Source organism: Giraffa tippelskirchi, chromosome 3, assembly GCF_054371585.1.
Source record: "Giraffa tippelskirchi isolate mGirTip1 chromosome 3, T2T-mGirTip1v1.2.pri, whole genome shotgun sequence".
In the NCBI taxonomy this organism is placed as follows: Eukaryota; Metazoa; Chordata; class Mammalia; order Artiodactyla; family Giraffidae; genus Giraffa; species Giraffa tippelskirchi.
The window spans coordinates 77,152,567-77,175,761 of NC_137277.1; the positions used below are offsets into that span (position 1 = coordinate 77,152,567).

Sequence of the window (23,195 nt, forward strand, 5' to 3'; positions counted from 1 at the left end):
AGTTTGAACATTCTTTGGCATTGCCTTTTTTGGGACTAGAATGAAAACTGACCTTTTCCAGTCCTGTGGCTACTTCTGAGTTTTCCAAATTTGCCGGCATATTGAGTGCAACACTTTCACAGCTGTATCATCTTTGAGGATTTGAAATAGCTCAGCTGGAATTCCATAACCTCCACTGTCTTTGTTCATAGTGACGCTTCCTAAGGCCCACTTGACTTCGGTCTCCAGCATATCTGGCTCTAGGTGAGTGATCACACCATTGTGGTTATCTGGGTCATGAAGATCTTTTTTGTGTAGTGCTTCTGTGTATTCTTGCCACCTATTTTTAGTATCTTCTGCTTCTGTTAGGACCATACTGTTTCTGTCCTTTATTGTGCCCATCTTTGCATGAAATATTCCGTTGGTGTCTCTAATTTTCTTCAAAAGAACTCTAGTCTTTCCCATTCTGTTGTTTTCCTCTGCTTCTTTGCACTGATCACTTAGGAAGGCTCTCTTACCTCTCCTTGCTATTCTTTGGAACTCTGCATTCAGATGGATATACCTTCCCTTTTCTCCTTTGCCTTTAGCCTCTCTTCTTTACTGCATATGTGATTTTAAATCTCTAAAAACAATCCAGCATCTTTCAAAGAACCATGTACATATTTTCTACCATCAGTAATTTAACACAGTAATAGAAATGTCCTTGAATATTCAGAACACACTGCCTGCAAGCCTCTAGTACTTCTTTTGTTGAGTACCAAATGTAGTACCATTTTATTATCCTTATGCCTACTTTAAATGCTCCTCAGTTGCCTTCAGCGTGCTTCTTCAATACAATCCTATTTTACCGATTCAAGCTCGTATCCCACTGATACTAACAATCTTCTCCATTTGGTTGTATCCTCTTCCTCTTCAGTAAATGTGCCCCTCTTCACCTCCCTCCCCAACTTCATTTCCTTGTTCTTGCCACCAGCAATGCCATCTCCTTTACCTTCTACTCTTATTTGAATCATCTTTTCCAAAAAACTCCTCCTTAGTGTTTTAGTCCATATGGTGCTCTTGCTGTCATTTAATATTCGATTGTTCTGATTCCTGTTAACTAGTTTATTCTTATGCTTTTCTGTAAGCTCCACCCATCCTTGCATTCTGAAACACATTGGAAGTTTCTCTACCAAACTTTGTTTATTCATTGTTCGTTTTTGTACAATTCAAATTTCTAGAAACACTAAGTCAACAAGTACAAGGGAAAAAAAAGAGGGGGTTTACTTGTATGAAAAACTACATTCAAGATCCCTTTCCCTTATTTTGGAATGTAGTTTCTAAATCTTTCTCATGCTGGCTACTAACAGGAATATCATTTCAAGTTTGGATCTGATATTTCCCCTCTTTCGTCCTTATGGTGCACAAGGTAATACAGTGGTTTTCAAATTTGTTTTTTAGGAAGAGTTTTTTGTCACACTCTTTCTTACCCAGAATTTCAAATATGTGAAAGAGTTTCAGCAGAATAACTTCTATTAAAGAATGTAGTGTGTGAGGGGGAAAGTGAAGTCCTGCCTGCTTGACCCTTCCACAGCCCCACCGGTGGCTCCTGTGGCTCCTTGGAATTCTGGAGGCACCCTGTAGAAACAGCAGAAACCTTTGTCTTGGCTCTGCTCTCTTTTCTTTGTTCACGCTTGTGCAAGTCTCCTCAACCTTAAAAACAATGAACTTAATCTTCAGAGACCATTCCTATGAACTGCAAATCTCACAATGCAAGCAGTACTCAAAACAAATGAAAGATTCAAGCCTAGTCTATTTTGTATCCTATTATTGTTTTCAGTCAACATTTTTAGACATTTTATTATGAAAAAATTGGTTGATGTTTGATAAAAATTAGTATCAAAGATTAAAGATTTGAACAATTCAGGGGGTATTTAGATTCTGGATTGTACGTACCTTTTATTATCAGTAAATTTCAGTTTTGAAAATTCTACTTTGAGGTAGCATTTCAAAAAAGAAACTAATGTGTATTCAACATTCACAAGGTCTAATCCTCTGTCTCCCTTCAAGGAAGCAAGCAGTGTAACATAGTGTTCCTACATAGAAACAATCTGGTATAAATATCAGTCAGATATTTGCTTTGGCAAGTATTTTCACCTAACAGAATGTGTGAAGAAATACACAAACCTAGTGTCAGGCAAATGCCATTGAAGAGTACTATCATTCCAGTTAATAAAATATATTGGTGAAACTAGGCCATTTCATTTTGGCTGTACTTAAAAAACTATTTCTACAGGGCACTGATTCATTTGTAAACGGAAAAAAAGTCAGGCAAAATACCAAAACAGTAAGTTCCACTTGATTCTGAGCAACCTGTTAAATAAACCATAGCTGCTTTTAACTGCAGAGTACTTAAATGTGCCTGCCAATGTCTGTAATTTTTTTTTAGAATTCCTGGTTTCCCCATCAGATAAACTTGATTCAACTATCAATATAAAAGTTCTTTAGCTGTCAGTTTGGCTTGATCAAAACAACTTTTGAGACTACTAAGTCTTTTTACCAAAACTTTTCATTTTACAAAATAGATTTACAATGTGAAAATCCAAATGAAAAACCCAACTCATCCAAGCATGTATATATATGAATATATATATAATTTTAGAAATATTTATTGCTATATATAGTTATTTCTAATGAGTTAAACTTTGAAAATAAAAGTAATACAATTATAAAACTTACTGAAAATTTAATTTTTTACCATATAACCCTTATTACTGACAGGTTAAATAAAAATTTAAAAACACTTAAATTAATCAGTCTATGTACGTTTTTATTCATTCAGTAAATAGTCGTATCATGCTTTTTGTACAAGGAGATACACCTAGATAGGAACTGAGTACTAAGATTTTGTTTCTGATACCCAGAAACTTGCAAACTACTGAGAGTCATAATGAGGAACTTCAGTATTAGGTAACCATCATCTTAATTGTATAGGCAAATACTTTAAATTATCACTTTAAAAAATGCTGAAAAGCAAGTCAGTTCTGAAAATGAATCAAAGGGGAACATTTTTGCCTGGAGAAGCAGTGAGAGATTCCTGGTCATACTTTCTTTCCCTTTTCCTGAAGAACCAACATTAACCAGCTTTAAAAGCTATAGGTTGTAAACAAACAAAAAAAGTTTCTGGCGAGGGTGAGGAGAGTGATTTTGACTTCAGAAAGCCTGATGGAGAAGGGAAGAGTAAAGATATAAGAAAGAAATATAACTAATATACACTGAATACTTAGCAATTGAACTTTTGTGTCTATTATGACACTCTTGTTTCTGCTTAAAGGGAACCAGTTAGAAAGCTATTGAAACCACTGAGGTATAAGTAGGAGTAGAAGATGAGCAAATAGGATTTCTTATCTTGCTCTATTTAACTCTGTCCCAATTGGCCAGTCCTTGAGGGAAGAATAGAAACTAATAGAAAATGTTAAATAAGATTTTCTTTCATGTATTCATGCCTTGAATTTAGTAGATCATCAATGTTTTTATTTGGTTTAATTAAGCTGTAAATTACAAGGGAAATGGGTAAATAAAGGTAATGCTCAGAAGAGATATTATGAAATGAGTTTTTGGAATAGATGCTACCCATGAGCATTTGAATATAACTGCTACTGATAAGGCCCACAAAAAGTGTAATATAACCATGAAAAGACACTTGAAAGTAAAAAGATGTTGAGTTTGGGGTCTTTAAGGGAAAGATGCCATTATTTTTCAATAGCTGAAATACATCAAAATAAAATCCCAAAGCAAAGCATTCTGACAGTTAAAATGTTGTAGTTTAATTTTTATCTAAAAGCAATCTCTTAACTATACATTTATGTTTCATTTATCGACATCAGTTCTTTATCTTATGTTCTAAATAAATTTCCCTCAAATTTCTAGCAATAGTAAATGGGAATCTGGTTCTTCCTATTTCTCCAAAGTTAAATATCTTAAGGGTAGAAAGACAAGAGGCAGGCAATAGTTTGAAGTTATGTATGCCTTCCAGAGACTCTATACTTAGTCCATTTTTATATTTAACTGGTGAGAATCTATTATCATTGGTACATTTTTACATCACGTATCATAGAATTAGAGTACATCTTGTCTGAAGACGAAGTTTCTAAGAAAAGAGCCAGATATTTGTGCTCGAGTGTAAAACTCTCTGGTAGGAAATGATGACCAGAAGTTAATCAGCCTTAGTGCATATTTTAAAAATAAGAATTATTTGATAATTGCTTCTGTTAAGAGCTAGTTACATGCCAGCTAACCTAAAATATTGATAGGAAAGGACTTGTATGTTATACTAAATTACAACTGTATTACTTTCACTTTAGGAGGAAAGTTTTTTTTTAACTTCTCTGGTTCGGGCTAGTCACAGCAATATCAATAAATCAAAATTCCCATAGCTATTTTATTGTCAACATGCCTATCTCGGTATGCTGCTTCCTATGTTATAAAGTAATAGCATTAAATGCTGTGAAATTCCATATTTTACTTCTTGTGGTATGCGAATTTGTCATAGAAAATGTACATATAATGTTCAGACATTATTAATTTTGACAATAATCAAAAGTTTTAATTTGGCTATTTAAATATGGTTCTTAAGGCAAAATTGCTATAGAACAGGATCTGAAAATATTTTTTTTCATTGAGAGGCCAGATAGTAAATGTTTTAGGAATTTATAAGCCTAATGGTCTCTTGTCACTAGTCAGTCTTGCCACTGCACCACAAAAGGAACCATACATAGTATGTAAGTGACTGAGCAGGGCTGCCTTCCAATAAAACTGTATTTTCAAAAGTAGATGGTGGGTCAGATTTGGCCTCTGGGCCATAGGCCACTGACCACTGTTATAGGACATATAAACATTTTACATTTTCTCTGTTTAACAAAGATGATTGACCCCCCCATATTTAATATGTATTATATCCTTATTAAATATATTGAGATTTGTGAGGATCAAACCCATGGGGAAGGACTTTAAACACTAAAAGTATTGATCAAAGGGTACAAATGTCTAGTTCAAGATAAGTAAGTTCTGGGGACCTAATGTATAATATAGTGATTATAGTTAATAATATCGTATTATATACTTGCAAGGAGAAGGCAATGGCACCCCACTCCAGTACTCTTGCCTGGAGAATCCCATGGACGCAGGAGCCTGGTAGGCTCCAGTCCATGGGGTCACTAAGAGTCTGACACAACTGAGTGACTTCACTTTCACTTTTCACTTTCATGCATTGAAGAAGGAAATGGCAACCCACTCCAGTGTTCTTGCCTGGAGAATCCCAGGGACAGGGGACCCTGGTGGGCTGCCGTCTATGGGATCGCACAGAGTTGGACACAACTGAGGTGACTTAGCAGCAGCAGCATATACTTGCAGATTGCTAATTGAGTAGATATTAAATGTACTTACCACAAAAAATGGTAATTATGTGATATGCTAAAGGTATTAGCTAACAGCAGGGGTGTTAATCATTTTGCAGTGTACTCTAAGCATCAAATCAACATGTTGTACACCTTAAACTCACACAATGTTATATGTCAATTGTACCTTAACAGAACTGAGAAAAAGACTAGAAGCATCTCCATCTATAAGTGAAAGGCACTATGATTTTGACCATGAAGTATTCAAATATTAATATGTTAAATGAGCATTTTCTGTTGTTGTTATCTAGTCATTAAGTTATGTCCAACTCTCTTGCAACCCCATAGACTGTAGCCCTCTAGGCTCCTCTGTCCATGGGATCTCTTGGGCAAGAATACTGGAGTGGGTAGCCATTTCCTTCTCTAGGGGATCTTCTGACCTGGGGATCAAACGAATCTCCTTCATTGGCAGTTGGATTCTTTAACCACTGAACCACCAGGAAAGCCCATCTAGCTGTAAACATATCAGGACACCTTTTCTAATAGTATAGTCAGTGAGAATTATTTCATGTTTCTAACACTTGGGAAGATTTGGAAATATGTACTATTTATGATCCTCTATTATGGTTAATTCTATTATAAATATGAATTATGTTTGAAACTAATTTGGCATTTTTGTACTTTGTATTTCAAATACATGGAACCAGCAATATTTCTTTTTTTCTACACCTAAAAACTAAGGTACTGATTTTTTTAATGAAATATAGTGCCATTAATATAATATAAAATCAGTATCATTGCCATATGATTATTGGGAATGAGGAAATTAGGAAAAAAAGAAATGAGCTAAAGAAGTGACAGTATCGGCACTGTTGCCAAGGGAAGCTGATGTCACTCTCACATGGAAAAGTAGAGAAAATATTAAATCTGAAACTCTCCATGTAAAGTGGGAAATATAAATTCTGACCTAGCTAGACGAAGATACTCTGTTAAATTATTTTAAAAATAAAGACTGTTTAGATTTAAAATTGTGATTTATCCATAATAAATAATCCATAATAGATTGAGGACAATTTATTATGGATTGAAGAGGGGTCCCCTGGTGACTCAGATGGTAGAGACTCCACCTGCAATGCTAGAAGACCCAGTTCAACCCTTGGGTCAGAAAGATTCCCTAGAAAAGGAAATGGCAGCCCACTTCAGTATTCTTGCCTGGAGAGTTCCATGGAGAGAGGAGCCTGGTGGGCTATAGTACACGGGGTCACAAAGAGTCAGACACAACTGAGCGACTAACACTTTCACACTTTCAATAGACTGAAAACTTCATATCACAGTGACAGATAACTCACAGATATATTACATTAAAATGTTTCTGCTTCAAAGACAACCAAAAAATTGCTTCAGAGTTTTACAGATATATGTTTTGGTGTTTTCAGAGTCTCAAAAGAATCTTAATTGCATAAATTATGATACCACATTAAGTGTTCTTAGGAATAACTATCACACTTTAGAGAGTGATGACTTTAAAAATATCTTGTAATAATATTACATAATCTAAGGAAACATTTCCAGTTAAGCAGGTGCATATTACATAATTTGCATTTTTAGAGCCTCTAAGGGGAGACAAGAGTGTTTCAAAAGATAAGGGAACTAACAATTCCAGTAACATCATCATTCATTTGAATTAAGATCAAACACTAGACAAGTTAGTGCTAATCAGATGTTTTTCTGACCTATATAAAATGATTCAGCTCTCCCACATCTAGTTACTACTGAAAAAAATTAATGAATTCTTTAACTGTTGGCTCCAGGTTTGGGAATGTTCTCTCTAGATTCTCAAGCAGATATGAATTTGATGCATACTTCTATATTAGTACTTATCATATTACATCATAGATATTTTATATTTGTGCACATAGACATTCCTAGTGCTTAACACAGTGTTGGACACTTAGTCACATTTTATTGCTTAAACTGAATTAAAGACTACACCACAGGAGTTCTGCTGTCACTGATATTAACAATGTGAAGATAGATGATGTCTCAATTTGCTGGCACCATGCAAATAACTTTTCTACAGACTATCCAGGGAGGCGTTAGATGGACAAAGTTGTCTTTCAGAGTAAGGAAGGTACTGTGTTAAAATTTCCTAAAGGTCCCAAGTACCTTAGATTTTAATTACTTCTTAATAAATGGTTTCAATAGTAAACTTGCACTATTAGGACCCACTATTATTTTGCAATAGTCTATTGTTAGGAGTAACGGAGAAGAAAATGGCAACTCACTCCAGGATTCTTGCCTGGAAAATCCCATGGACAGAGGAGTCTGTCCTCTGGCTACAGTCCATGGGGTTGTAAGAGTCAGACCTGACCTAGTGATTAAACAACAAAGACTGTTAGGGGTAAAGATTAAAGAAGCCCTAAGCCAACACTTCTCTGTAGCCCATCTGTAGGAACAAAGATGTTCTATAAATAATGTACTGCTGTAAGAATGGTTAGATTGAAACACCAAAATTAGTATATTTTCTTCACACAAGAAATCAGGAAGATGTTTTTCCTTTAGAAACAAAGAAATTGTAACGTATAATTCTAATGCAGATAAGTTTCCTCAGGGAAGAATACCTGGAAGAGGGAAGTGGCAATTTCTCTCAATTGTTAATGAGGTCATTTTCCCTATAAAATACACACTACCTGTAGACAGATCTGCCCTCCCCAGGCCTGAGGCATACATTATATTTAAAAGTATTTTGACTTATGCCTCAAAATGAATGAGTACCAACCTGTCCATCTAAGGGTACTGAATGGGGCCTGTGCATTGCGTACAAGCATTTGTGCTGCCTCTTCTTGACTTGTATTTTCATGACTGGTAGAAAAGAACCACTTCAACTTCTTCCCCTTAAAACCAGGCCCCAACCCTATCCCAAACTCCACATTCCAGATGAGCTGATCTATTGTAAATACTGAATGCTTTGTGTCTTCTCTCATAGCCTTGTGGTACCTTCTCATGCTGAGCATCCTCTCCACTCGGTTGTCTGCCGTTTCCTCTGCTTAGGATGCTCTCCACCCAACGGAAACCCACAATCTAATTCCTGTCCACACTTAGGGCCCGATTTAGCTGTAAACTGCTGTAGACGCCATCCCCAGTCCTTCCAGATGAGTTAAGAGTCCTTTTACGCGTGCTCCTGGAGCACCTGTGCAGAACTGTCCATTCATCATGTGTTTTTCTCTCTTTTAATAGTTAACCCTGATGACAATGTCTGCTCCATTGGCATGTCTCTAGTAACACAAAAGCAAGGAGGCAGCATGGAGAAAGAGCTAAGATTTTGGAGTTTGTTGAGGCTGTGGATCTTAGTATTACTTTAGGCAAGTTGCAGTCTCTTTATGGCTTGATTTCATAATCTGTAAAACAGATATAATACTGTCTACTTTGCAGCATTCTTAATAAGCTTTCAAGTATGTACTTGCTGCCATTTTTTAAGCACTTTACCCGCATCATCCCATTTATTCCCTAGCACAACTCTGTGAGGTAGGTAGTTTTATTATTTATCTTCTATAGTTAACAAAACTGAAACATAGAAAAATTAAGTAACTTACCCACAAATACCTGGCTAATAAGGGCATAACCAGGATTTGAACCTGGGCGGTCTGACTCCGGAGCACTTATAAGTTCTGTACTGTGTTTCCCTTTACATTAAAATTCTAGGGTGTGGTTCAATTAATTGGTTTGTGTTGCCAGTTCTACTGGATATCATACAGATATTGTATTTGAGGATCTTTATCTTCATGTATTTTCAGCTTTCAGGAAGTCTCACACGTCCCACAGAGCATCCCCGGTGGCTCAGCAGTAAAGAATCCTGCAATGCAGAAGCTACAGATTCGATCCCTGGGTCGGGAAGATCCTGTGCAGAAGGGTACAGCAACCCACTCCAGTATTCTTGCCTGAAGAATCTCATGGACACAGGATCCTGACAGGCAACGCTCTACAGGGTTACAGAGTTGGATACGACTGAAGCAACTTAGCATGCACACATCTCACAAGGCTTTCTATTTAAAGTATACTCAAAGTAAATTGTATAGATTGAAAAAGGATTGTAATAAGGACAAGTCCTTCTTAAAACATGTTTTTAAGGTATGTTATTCCAATTTAAGGAGCAGTATCAAATATTGAATATTTACAGTTTCTTGCATTAACTCTAAGTCTTTTCTCATAGGCTTTAATATGTAAACACATCAAATTCTTGCTTCATTTCTATCTGACCTTGATATTAAATGCTTTCATGTGAGATATTACCTCCTTAGGCTTCAAGAGTATCCTAGTGTGTCTAGGAGGCCCCAGCCTCACTCAGACAGGAGGCCAAATCTCTCTGCTTTCTGCCCTTTTTATTCCCTTTGCCAATATATTTTTTCTAAAAATCTATTTCCACAGTTGTTTGTTCTTATTCCTGTTTGCAGAAAAAGATGATCTCCCAAAAGATCTACAAATATGAGATTGAACAAACTCTGTTAAGAATCAAAACTCTCCTTACATTAAAATTCTCAGTTCTAAATTGTCCTTCTTCTATTTCAAAACAGAGCAATTTAGCTTTTCCTGACAGGATCAGAGAGTTGTGGTGGGTCTTGAATGTGCAGGGTTTAGACTTCATCCTGTTTTCCTGGAAAAGCTACTTATGATACAGAAGCATGGTATAAAATGCTTTATGGAGATTCAACTGTCAGGTTTCAGGGGGAACTTGTTAGAGAATTGAGACTGTAAGTGAACAGATAGTTGCAATATTGCAAATGCAGGATGTTTTCACTTGGAGAGGGGCAGAGAGAAGTCAGAGGGTTACTTTTGAAAAAGAATGTGAGGCAAGAATCCACGTACTGTCTGAGAGGAGAAAGGAATGCAGGAAAAAAGGGAACAGGAAGAGCAAGGGGTTTCTCTGTTGTATTGATAAAACTGGGTGACCAAACAAAGGATGCTGTAAACAGAGATGGAGAAAGCTGATTCTGGCAGCAGGTGTAGGAAGTGGTTTAGGGTGGTAGACAGGAGACAAGAAGGGGGATGAGTAATTCAGCTACAGGCTGTTTCATGTAAAGGCAGTACAAATGCATCTCATATGTTACATACAAGATTCTTTGTGCTGAAAATGAATATATTCTAAGAACCCCGAAGACTTATTCTTAAATTCTATTTCTCTTAAGTAATTTCTAAATCATTAAAAACATGTCATTAATTTTAAAAAATAGGACATTTAATTTAGTCATGTAAAAAACTGACAATGCTTTTGAAATGTCCAACAAATATCAAGACGCTTCACATAATACTTCTTTCTAGAAATGACATGTTTAAAAAATGATTTCTCAAATATTCCACTGACCTAAAATAGTCCTTTCATAGTACGTTCTCTGCCCAGTGAATGAATGAATGAATTAATAAGAGTATATAACCAGTGGGGAGTTATTTTTAAACTGTATGTTGTTGTTCAGTCGTTAAGTCATGTCCAACTCTTTGCAACCCCATGGACTGCAGCATGCCAGGCTGCTGTATAAAGGAGATCAAAAATAAAGCTGTCAGTTTTAGAGCTATCCCTAAAGCAGTGACAGTTAGTCAAGAAAATTCTAAGGGAGTGAGAGCCAGTGAGAAAAGGGCACAGGGTCTAGGAATATATCTTGTATTAAAGCCAAATTTGAGGTATAGAGAGAAGAGTGAGAGCCAAGCCAGAAGGTTGAGTAGGGTCACAGAAATGGAGAGTGCACAGAATAAAGGATGGACTCTGGTGAAAAATGCAATTGAAGATCTAGGAGGGGGAGGGCTAGAAAATGTTGTTGTGTGTGCATTCCAGTGGAAAACCAGTGAGTAGGAGAGGATGGAAATTTTGCTAAAATAACAACACTAGATATAGACGTAAAGAAACTGTATTACACAGTCAGGCTTTTGGCATTTGTCCCACACCCACAATTTACAATGTTGGTTTGGTTCGCAAATGCAGGTAATTACAGATCAGTGCTCACCTTCATTCTGCACCCTGATGATATATATATATAGTTTGCTGAAATGCTCAGTGCAGCTGACCATGTATCATTGTGCCAATCACAATTCAAAATCTTTTCTTTATTTGCCAGGTATTGTTTGAGCATGAAAAAATAAAACCAAGTGACGCAAGTAGCTTTTCAGTGGCTGTATTATTTGCCAAAGCTATGATTGGATAAGGTCCAATACCTTTAGGATAGGCCCAGACATAAATTAAAAAAGCAATGTGTATTTTGAAAGAAACTTCCAGAAAAAAATCACATGATTTCATAGTTTTAATTGACTTTATAAGTCAGAGCCCAGCCCCTCATTTACAGTGAGAAAAATTGAATGCCAAAGGAGGTCGAATGGCCTGTCCAACTTCACCAGACTGGTTATTGGCAAAGTTAGGACCAAAGTCAAGTGTAATTCTTGTTCCCAGGGCCCTGCTCATTTTATAAGCCATGCTGCCTTCATGTGAATTCACAAACTTCCTGTTGCCAACAGTTTTAGCTCTGACATAGTCTAAAAATACCTTTTTTCTGTATAAAGCAATCTAGTTACAACACAAGCAAGTACCTTTAGTGTCTGAGACACTCTGAAATTAACATCTACTATTCCAAACTGAGTCTTGGTAAGGAAAATTTTAACCAAATATTTAATATCAGGGGTTTAAAACAAATTAGTTCAGTTGAACCACTTCCCATATTTTATCTGCCTGTTGTTAGGTTTCACAGGTTAGAAACTAGAAGACACTTTATCTTTGCCATGAGGACTTTGAAATGGCTTTAATGATTAATACAATTCACATTTAAGAATGAATATCTTTTTAATACATGTCATTTTGCAGTGAGGTAACATTAGCTTAAGTTCCTATTAGAGAAAGCCAGTTACCATTTTCTCTCTCTCTCAAGACCTGGGTTTGATCCCTGGGTCGGGAAGATCCCCTGGAGAAGGAAATGGCAACCCATTCCAGTATTCTTGCTTGGAGAATCCCATGGACGGAGGAGTCTGGTAGGCTACAGTCCATGGGGTCGCAAAGAGTCGGACATGACTGAGCAACTTCACTTTCACTTTCACCCTCTTCATCTTTGTCCTTGACAAGGAAAACAGTTCCCTAAAGACATGAATAACATGTGATATTTTTGTAACTGTGCTCTCTAAACTGTGTGTGAAAATGAAAGTGGGGCTTCCCTGGTGGCTTAGACAGTGAAGAATCTGCCTGCAACGCAGGAGCCACAGGAGAAAAAGGTTCGATCCCTGGGTTGGAAAGAACCCCTGGAGAAAGAAATGGCGACCCACTCCAGTATTTTTGCCTGGAGAATTCCATGGACAGAGAAGCCTGGCAGGCTATATAGCCCATAGGGTCACAAAGAATCAGAAACAACTGAGCAACTAACACTTTCACTTTCTAAAGTGCCTGTGGAAGGCACTAAGCCATCCCATGCAAAAATGCTTACTGCCAGTGGCAAGAACACTATCTGATGTGGGTTTGTTTGGTTTTCATCAGTATTTACAGTTTATATTTAATTTTATTTTTCACAAGACCCCCTCATTTCAGTTCAAACTAACATTTAACAGTACCTTAGCAAAACAACCCAAAGTTGATCCAGTATACACACACACACACACACACACACACACACACTCTACAGTCCTTTTCCAAATGTCAGATACCTGCAATCCCTGCAGTGAAAGAAAGCCTTATACTCATATTCTTAAAAGATTCATCTCTAGAGCCGATCTGAACAGAGGGAAGACCCACATAAGTACTATAATACAGTAACAAAAAAGACAGTTTAACGTTAAGAGCTAACTTATTTTCCAGTTGTTTTTTAAGACTCCTAAGGTTTTCCACAGTTCGCTGCTTAGATGGTCATGAGGTTACATAGGCCAAGTGAACATGCAGAGGAGTGTAATGAGCCAGATAGGTTCTGGCAGAAACCATCCTTTGAGAGCCTCGGGAAAGCCAGGGGAGGTAGACACAAGGGTGGGAGGGGTACGAGGTTGTTATACTTTAGGCTGGCATCCGGGGAAGCCAGATGAGGTCAGGCACAGCTGACTAGAGCCGTGGTTCCAGGTAATCAAGGCCCAGAGCCCAGGAAGTCAGAGCATGTTGAAAAGAAAGGTTCTGGAGAACACGTGACACTTTGTTCTTTCTGCTATGTGTGGCCATCACAGGTCCCTGATTATTGATCACCACCAGAAGGAGGTTAGAAGTCTGTTCAGCAATTCTGCCTCTCTCTAAAGCAGAGGAGCCAGGATTACATAGTGCATATAATTTTTCCATTTTAGATCACAGGTTACTGGCTTCCCTCTTTCAAATATCCTGGTAGCCTTGAAAGGAAGTTACTGACTATGTATAACTATTATATTCTTTATATGCCAATCACAGCTAATAAGATTTAAATCTGTGATATACATAAATATGAGGAAATAAAAATATCAATAAAATGACAGTGTAGTTGGTAGGTGGGTCCATCATTTCACAAATTGTGTTCTCTTGGGCAGGTTATATAACCATATTGATTCTCATTTTCTTCACTTAGAAGACTTAATTCCATATGGTATACCAAACACTAATCAAATAAAACACTCATCTCTGGGCCTCAGTGACTACTTGATTAAATTACTTCCATTAATTCACTTATTCTTTTGTTAGCCATCAAATGCTTCTAAGGACCCTACTATGTGCCACTCTGGATTCTAGGTTCTGGAAAGAGGGTGGTCAGCCAGTGTGATGTCCTTGTCCTCCGGCAGCGTATACACTTGCTCACTCCCTCTGTTTATTCACGTAGGCCAGTTACCCACTTTCTTCTTCACATAGTAAAAACATATTTGAGAACATGATTATGTATAAGGAAACCTACAGATAGTCATAATGATCTTGATCCAGGGTGTGGATCACTTAAAATATCAGTAAAATACCTTGTCTAATTTCAAATTCTGGCAAATCAGGTCATAGCATATTAAATTCAGTAGTTCAAGTTGTCCAAGATTAAATACAATGTTAACCTGAGTGGTTCACATATGTGTATTTGCAATATCTGCTCAAACATCTGATTCATTTTACTAAGGATTACTTAACTGCATCTTATATAACTTAGTGGCTTCTCCTATTATCTAGAAACAAGTCTTTGACTTCTTCACTTCTGAAACAGACTCTAGCTGAAACATCATCTCTCAGAAAAATAAAAAAACCATGTTCACACACTAAAAATGATCTTATTCACATGCTTCATTTTATTGATCATCTCCTTTCATGTCACCATTCCACCAAAGTAAATATACTTAGGGCTTTTTTTCTTCAAAAGACTAAAGATTGAGATTTTATTCTCTCTATTGGTTAAAATATTCAGCAGCTCATGGAATTAAAGGCTGTGAAATTTTAAGAAAATCTCTTCCAGAGTGCATACAAGAGAGCAAGGGCATTCAAGGTAAGAGATTGTGAAGGTACCAAAACCTAGCTGGAGGGAACCTAGCTAAAGGAGCCCCAAGCATCAGTCTCCTGCTGGACTCTGCAGGAAATAATCCTCCTCATTTTCCCTCAGGCAGAGCAGCGCAGTAAGGAGTGAGATGAAATTGATCCTTCTGTATGTGGATGAGAGAAACAACCGCTTTTTAGGCCTTTCTAAAAGGGGCTTCAATCTCATTCTTTTATTATAGATCATTATTGGAAGTTTTTCTATGTCCACAGTCGGTTAATTGTTTAGTGCACCTAGTGACAAATCTGTTGTATTGCTCATCCTTTCAGATCATCCATAAGGTTATATCCTCCCTTGTTACATGAGTATATTTCAGATATTTTTTCAAATATTTATTTTCAAATATTTAAAAAATAAAAATATTTTTTAATATTTTAAAAGATACGTAGGCACCAGAGCTTGGCATGCACACACACACACACACACATATATACACACACAGTATTGCTCTTTGATTCAGCAAGAAGGGCATCTGTTCTGGGCCTTCTGCTTCAGAAAATCTCTCTGCCCTTCCTCTGACTACTGCCATTTGCACAAGGCAAAGAATCAGGAACTAAAGGATGGTGCCTACCCTGTAAAGCCTGAACTGTCTCTTTCCTTCTCTGGTTACTGGAATTCCAGACTTCCCCACCCAAAAGGCCTCAGCCTGCTTAGTCTCTTCCCCAGTCCCCAGGCATGGGTTGTTCCATTTGCATGAAACATCCCTAAGCCTGAGGGAGGCCCAAGAGGCAGCTGTCTGCAGGGGATTTGATATGCATATGTGAGTAGATGTGGCCACCTGCTACTCTTGAGACCTCTCATCTGATGGGGTGGAGCTGGGGATGGGAAGAGAAGGGTGGGGGCCCTGGGCTGTGGGCTGTTAGGCAGGCTCTTCCAGGATCTCCACTCTTTAAACATGAAGCTCCAAGGTTATCAAAGAATTTTAGAAAGTTTTAAAAAATATTTAATTGACTGCACCAGCTCTTAGTTGCGGCATATGCGACCTTTTTAGTTGCAACGTATGAACTTTTAGTTGTGACATGTGAGATCTAGTTCCCTGACCAGGGATTGAACCAGGCACCCTTCATTGGGAGTGTGGAGTCTTAGCCACTGGACCACCAGGGAAGTCCCTTCAGAGAATCTTAAATTTTAACTTGGGGCTTCCCTGGTGTTCAGCAATAAAGAATCAGCAATAAAGAAGCTGCCTTCAGTGCAGGAGATGGAGGAGACTTGGGTTCAATTCCTGGGTGGGGAAGATCCCCTGGAGAAGGAAATGGCAACCCACTCCAGTATTCTTGCCAGGAGAATCCTATGGACAGAGGAGCCTGGCACAGCAAAGATTTATTTTTAAGGTAGGAGGAAAGAGCATACTTTATTTGAAGATACTAACCATGTTTTATAACAGTGTTTTTATATGTGGACCTTTATGTGTACTATTTTTCAAGTCCCACAAATGTTTCAAGTCCCACACAAAGGGACTATATGTGTGTGTGTGTGTGTGTGTGTGTGTGTGTATACATGAACTGATTTTCCTTAACATTTCTGGTATGTGAATTTCCAAGAGGATGACAAAAAAAATCTCTAAGTTTTATAAGGTATGCTTCAGACTGATTTCATAGTGAGTCCACATTACTTTGGATTGCTTTTCCCAACATGTCTCAGCAAAACATTATACAGCCTGACTAAACAAAGCTTCATTCCCACACAGCTCCACCTTCCTTACTTGGCAAAGATGTAATCTGGTAACACCCTTTCAAGACTATCATTCCAGCCACATTCAAAGGAAATAACCATTAGGACTCAATGCAATATTTGTTTTGTTTTGTTTTTAAGGTGAATTCTGTTTCTAACCATAGGGCAGGTAAAACCAAAGGAAAAAAAAAATCCCTAAAGGAATAACATACTTTAAACTTTTCTTCCCACTCATTCTCTCCTTTTTTTTTAACCAAAGCTGTTTGAATTAAAGAAACAAAACTAAGAAACCAAACAAAATTGAACCGCATGGGATCATTCTGATATTTATCTCCCTTGTACTTCCAGGCCATAATAATAATTCATCAGTAAATATTTACTGAGAACCCTCCAGCCCAAGGATATGCTCCTAGGTGTTGGCATTCAATGGATGTATAATCCAGTGTGGAAAATAAGGCAAAAGAAATGCTAGGCAAGAGGAAAGTGTTTTAATGTGAGTTTGAGGGCAGGAAGGATTATTTTAGGCAGTGGGTAGGAATGAATAAGGGCTTCCCTGGTGGTTCAGATGGTAAAGAATCCACCTGCAGTGCAGCTCTCCTGGGTTTGATCCTGAGTAGGGAAGATCTCCTGGAGAAGGGAATGGCAACCCACTCCAGTATTTTTGCCTGGGAAATCCCATAGATAGAGAAGCCTGGTGGGCTACAGTCCGTGGGATCGCAAAGAGTTGGACATGACTGAGTGACTAACACTGTAGGAATGAATATATTTGGTGAAAAGGCAAAAGGGCATTTCAAAATTGCATTTTAATTTAGGGCACTCTGGAATATTCCAAGTTTAAATATTGAAAATATCAAAACAGCTTATTTTCACATATCCAGGCCACTTAAGATTTGCCAACTGCTTAGAGTAACCCAAAACATAAGTCACAAACATGGTAAGAAGGAATAGAGAAAGGTGGGCCGTTGATTTTCAGGGCATTACCGTCAAAAAGATGACTTTTAAAGAAAAGTATTAACAATGTCTATAACTTTGTAGACATTGAAATTTTGCATTGAAATTTTCATAGCAAATATAACTTCTCTTTGGTTATTGTTAGTCAGTGGGAACATAGCATATAGACAACAATGATTTGCTAACATTAACTCCAGTGAGTCATTAAATTAGCACAGCCATATATGGCATAAATGACAAACTGACCCCATGATACACACCCAGTGTGGCACAGCCAATGAAGCTCAAGATAGGCTGTTCATAAGCCACCCATTTTCCTCAACATACAGCTCCTTGGAATTCAGTCACCCTAGTGGCATTTACTACATTCCGTATTGTCAGAATACAAGCATACAAGCATAGTTATAAATTACTGAGGCCTGACTATCTTGTCAAGTCCCTGTTGAAAGTTCTGAGCCATAAATATGGTCCACAAATTACAATTTAGGAAACATCACCAAGCCATTCACTTAAGTTTGCTCAATTGGATTGAAGTTGCAACATTAGAAACTGGGCTTCATTGAATGTGAAGTGTAATATAGGAAAAATTGGGGAGTTTTTTGTTGTTTTTGTCTTAGTTTTAAATTTTCTAGTTTTGAAACATCCAAACAGAATCTCCTTAGGTATGGTACAATATATAATCAATTATGGCAAAATGTTTTTAGAAAAGAAATTATATTGAAATAGGCATGTATACAGAAATTATGCTGTTGGCATTAGAATTATGGAGGGAGAGAGAAAATTTGAACTCAGTCCTAGGCTTATCAGCTAGTAAAGAATCCACCTGCAATGCGGGAGACCTGGGTTTGATCCCTGGGTTGGGAAGATCCCCAGGAGAAGGGAAAGGCTACCCACTCCAGTATTCTGGCCTTGAGAATTCCATGGACTATTTAGTCCATGGGGTCACAAAAAGTCAGACATGACTGAGTGACTTTCACTTCACTTCACTTCAACCATATCCCATCTCAGGTCACTGCACTTGCTTCTCCTACTGCATGGAACACTCTACCGTAGCACATCTGCATTGATAGTTCCCTGGAGCCTACAAGTTTCTGGCTAAATATTGCCGTAAGCAAAGAGATTGCGCACTCTTTCTGCCTCACTATCTACTCTCTTCCTCTGGCCTTCATTTACTTTCTTAATAGGTATCAACATTAATACTTCACATATTATACATTTACTCGTGGGTATTTTGTTTTTGTTTTTGCTGCTTCTCTCTAGAATGTATTTTTTGTTTATTACTGTATGCTCAGCATTATATCCATACCACATAGTAGACACTCAATAAACTTTTCTTGAGGAAATAAATGGATGAATTGCTGACATATTGTAGGTCAAGATTAATTACTTGTAGCAGCTCCCACCCATAATAACCTTATATACATTAAATTATATATTTACTTTGGGAAAGAGAAATGCATCCAAACATCTGAGGTACTCAACAGAACAAAAGTCATAAAATATTCAAAAGCAAGAAGAGACACAGTATATACAAATCTACAGAACCAAATACTGATGCCTAAAGTCTCTCAGAGTTGAATTTGCTTACTAGGTTACTCATTAACAGATAGCTAACATAACTGCTAACTTAACAGCTTCCTAGTGTATGGTTTAAAATCATATGCAGTTTCAAAAAAGTGTGTTGTGATAACTGGACACCTACATGAAACAGAATGAACTTAGATACCCACTTTACACCATATACAAAACTTAATCAAAAGCTAATCTTAGATCTTAACTTAAGAGCTAAAATTATTAAATTCTTAGGGAAAAAAAATGAAAGCAAACCTTTGTGACCATAGCTTAGGCAATATTTTCTCGGATATGACTCCAAAGGAATAAGCAAGAGAAGAAAAACAGAAAAACAAGACTTTCTCAAAATTAAAAAATTTTGTACTTCAGAAGAAACTGACAAAAAAAAAAAAGGGAAGAGACAACTCACAGAATGGGAGACTATATTTGTAAATCATGTATCTGAAAGTTTATATCTAGAATATATAAATAAATCTTATAACTTAATAATTAGAAAAAACAAATAACAATAAAAATGGGCAATGGATGTGAATAGACATTTTTCCAAGGAACATATACAAATGGCCAATAAGCTCATAAAAAGATGATCAACATCATTAGTTATTAGGGAAAGGCAAATCAAAGCCATAATGAGATACTACTTCACTCCCACTAGGATGGCAGTAATGAGGGTTGCCAAAGGTGTGGAGACTTCCCTGGTGGCTCGGATGGCAAAGTCTCTGCCTACAATGTGGGAGACCCAGGTTCAATCCCTGGTTTGGGAAGATCTTCTGGAGAAGGGAATGGCTATCAACTCCAGTATTCTTGCCTGGAAAATCCCATGGATAGAGGAACCTGGTAGGCTACAGTCCATGGGGTCGCAAAGAGTTGGACACAACTGAGTGACTTCACTTTCACTTTCAAAGGTGTGGAGAAATTGGAATACTCATACATTGCTGATGGGAATATAAACTGGTGTAGCCACTTTGGAAACAATATTTTCTTTTCTCAAAAAGTTAAATGTAGAATTACCATATCAATAATTCTACAACAAGGTGTACAAGCAAGAGAATTGAAAACATGTTCACATCAAAATGTGTACTAATGTTCATAGCAGCAATATCCACAACAGACAAAAAGTGGAAACAACCCAAATATCCATCAACTCATTTATGGCTAAACAATGGTGGCACATTCATGCAATGGAATATTATTTGGCAACAAAAAGGAATGAAGTACTGATACATGCTACAACATGGAGGAAGCTTGGAAACATTATGCTTAGGTGAAGGATGCCACTCACAAAAGGTCACATATTGTATGATTCCATTTGTACAAAAAGGTCAGAATAGGCAAATCTATAGAGCCAGAAAATAGATGATTTGTTACTTAGTGCTGAGTTGAGGTAGAGGGAGTGGGAATAGGGAATGATTACTGATAGTTCTTTTGGGGGTTCTTTTGGGGATGATGAGAATGTTTGAAAATTAGATAGTGGTGACAGTTGCACAGTTCTGAAAATATACTAAAAGTCACTCAACTCTACACTTTAAATAAGGGTGAATTTTGTAGCATGTAAATTATATCTGAATAAAGCTATTAAAAGAGCATATGGACAGTTCAGGTATGTGGGAATCACAGCTGGATGGCAAAATATCCCTGTTGGTACACTGAGGTTGTGCTACATCATAGAGGAATACACAGCAGCATGAAACCATGTCCTGAGGAATGCAAATTATACAAAGGCAATAGAATCCTTCCCTTCAGGGTCAGTTTTCTTCATAGGCAGAGCAAGAACCTTGGGTTTAAGAGGTGTTCAAAGCCCATTTGCTTACATTTTCTCCTCAGTTTATTGCTTCAAGGTCTGAAATGCCTTTTTATAGGTCATCCTGTGGAATAAGTCATGAATAACCTTATTTAAATAGAAATGCTGTATGTGGAAATGCATAGTACATTAACTTATTAACACCAATAAGAATAAGCTTATTATGAACTTACTTAGCTATGCATTTCAGTAAGGCCCTAAAGGAATGAAATGTTAATTAAAATTGAAAGGAAGAGAAAAAGATCTGGTACCTGGAACACTGCCTCAAGTATGAATTTTAGAAGTAAAATCTGAAAAACATAGATTCAAAATGTGGCATGGCACTAAAGACTATTTTTTGTATGTGTATATCATAATTTACCTACCTTGCCTTACCTTTCCTGCTATGTAAATCAACATGTAGGCTAGATTGATACAATTTTATTCTTTGGTTCTTTAAGCTTTAGCAGGCAAGTGGGAAATCTAGGATTATAAATCATAATCCTTGGCAGTGAAAATTTACAGAAGTGTTTTTAAGAAAGCAAGTGTCGTGATCAGGTGTTTTAGAAATATCATTCTGTCTGCACCGTGAACAGATTTGTGGAAACAAGACTGGTTGTGGGGAGATAGTATAGGGATCATCAACCCACCAAGATGGAATGTGGATTACTTCAAATGAAAACATCTGCAGAAAGTAATCTTATCAGAACTTCCCTTATCTGACAGTGCCTTATGGGAGTCAGCTGCCACAAACCCGGTCTCTGGGGAAGTCTCTAGTCAGACAGGTGGCTGGCCTTGTGCACTGGGGCATTCCAGAAAATTTTATACACAAGCCTCATCAGAACCTTCCATCTTTTGAATTCCTTAACTCCCCCACCCCTCTTCATTAAAACTGTATACAAACCCTTACTTGTAGATGTTTGGGGAGTCAATTCTTATGAAGTATTCTCACTTGCATGTGAAAATTGACTTTTCTTCTGTCAGTCCATCTGTCATCAATTAATTTTCAGGCCCCTAACCACTTGGACATAAGTTGGTAGAGCACATTTTCTTCCTTCCAACAATAGGTTGGGAGACTGTTAAACTAATACTGGTGAAAAGACAGTGGTGGTTTGTATTAGGGTAACAGTAGAAGGAAGAGAGGGGTTCCCTGGTGGCTCAGATGGTAAAGAACCTGCCTCTATTGCAGGAGACCCGAGTTCGATCCCTGGGTTGGTAAGACCCCCTGGGGAAGGAAATGGCAACCCACTCCAGGATTCTTGCCTGGAAAATCCCATGGACAGAGGAACCTGGGGGACTACAGTCTGTAGGGTTACAAAGAGTCGGACATGAGTTAGTGACTAACACACCGAGAAGGAAGAGAAATGTTTCCAGCAGAATTAACAAGGTTTGGGGTTTGGTTATGGTCTGGAGGGAATAGGGAGAACATGGGAATGAATCCTAGGTCTCTTGCCAGGACTCTTCAAAAACTTAATACTCTGCTGGTATTAAGCAGAGTGAATGGCCTTGAATGGCCTTTAAGATGTGAGTATGCAAAAAAAAAAACCTGTGTGTGTGAGGGGGGGAGGGCAGGTGGGCAGCTCAAAAGCAGATAACAGAATTTCCCATGGGAAAAAAATGTCTTATTTAGCAAAAACATTTTAGTGAGCCATCTTTGATCTGCATTTGGAGCTCGTCTAAAATGAGCTAAAAATTGAACAAAGAAGACATTGCCTGCATAATGAAGAAGAATGTTTTGCTTCAGCCAGAGGTGGATGAATCAAATGTTCCAAGACTAGGAAAAGCAGTGAAGAATAACAGGAGGTAGGGAAGATGACCCTGCAAGACATCAGGAACTAGATCCTGAGCACAAGTCCTGCCTGGTAGCAACTACTGCCAATGGACAGAGACGTCTGATCTTCAGTTTCATAGTATGTGCCACGCTGTGCTGTGATACAATGCCCTTGCATCCCAAGATATACACCCAAATATTTAACCCAACTGCCTGGTGTGATTGTGTTTCAGGGAAATACATGAACACACTTGTGTTTTATATTTGTGTTTGTGCAGAATGGATGGTCAGGAAGCAACAGTTAGAACTGGACATGGAACAACAGACTGGTTCCAAATAGGAAAAGGAGTACGTCAAGGCTGCATATTGTTACCCTGCTTATTTAACTTATATGCGGAGTACATCATGAGAAACGCTGGGCTGGATGAAGCACAAGCTAGAATCAAGATTGCTGGGAGAAATATCAATAACCTCAGATATGTAGATGACACCATCCTTATGGCAGAAAGTGAAGAAGAACTAAAGAGCCTCTTGGTGAAAGTGAAATAGGAGAGTGAAAAAGTTGGCTTAAAGCTCAACATTCAGAAAACAAAGATCATGGCATCTGGTCCATCACATCA

General features: G+C 37.7%; 1 protein-coding gene across 7 annotated transcripts in view; it reads right to left on the bottom strand.

The window, feature by feature from the left end:
* The window catches only part of ITPRID2 (ITPR interacting domain containing 2), a 116,851-nt gene that overhangs the window by 59,389 nt on the left and 34,267 nt on the right, over nucleotides 1-23,195 (bottom strand). The gene's annotated exons all lie outside the window — the stretch shown is intronic.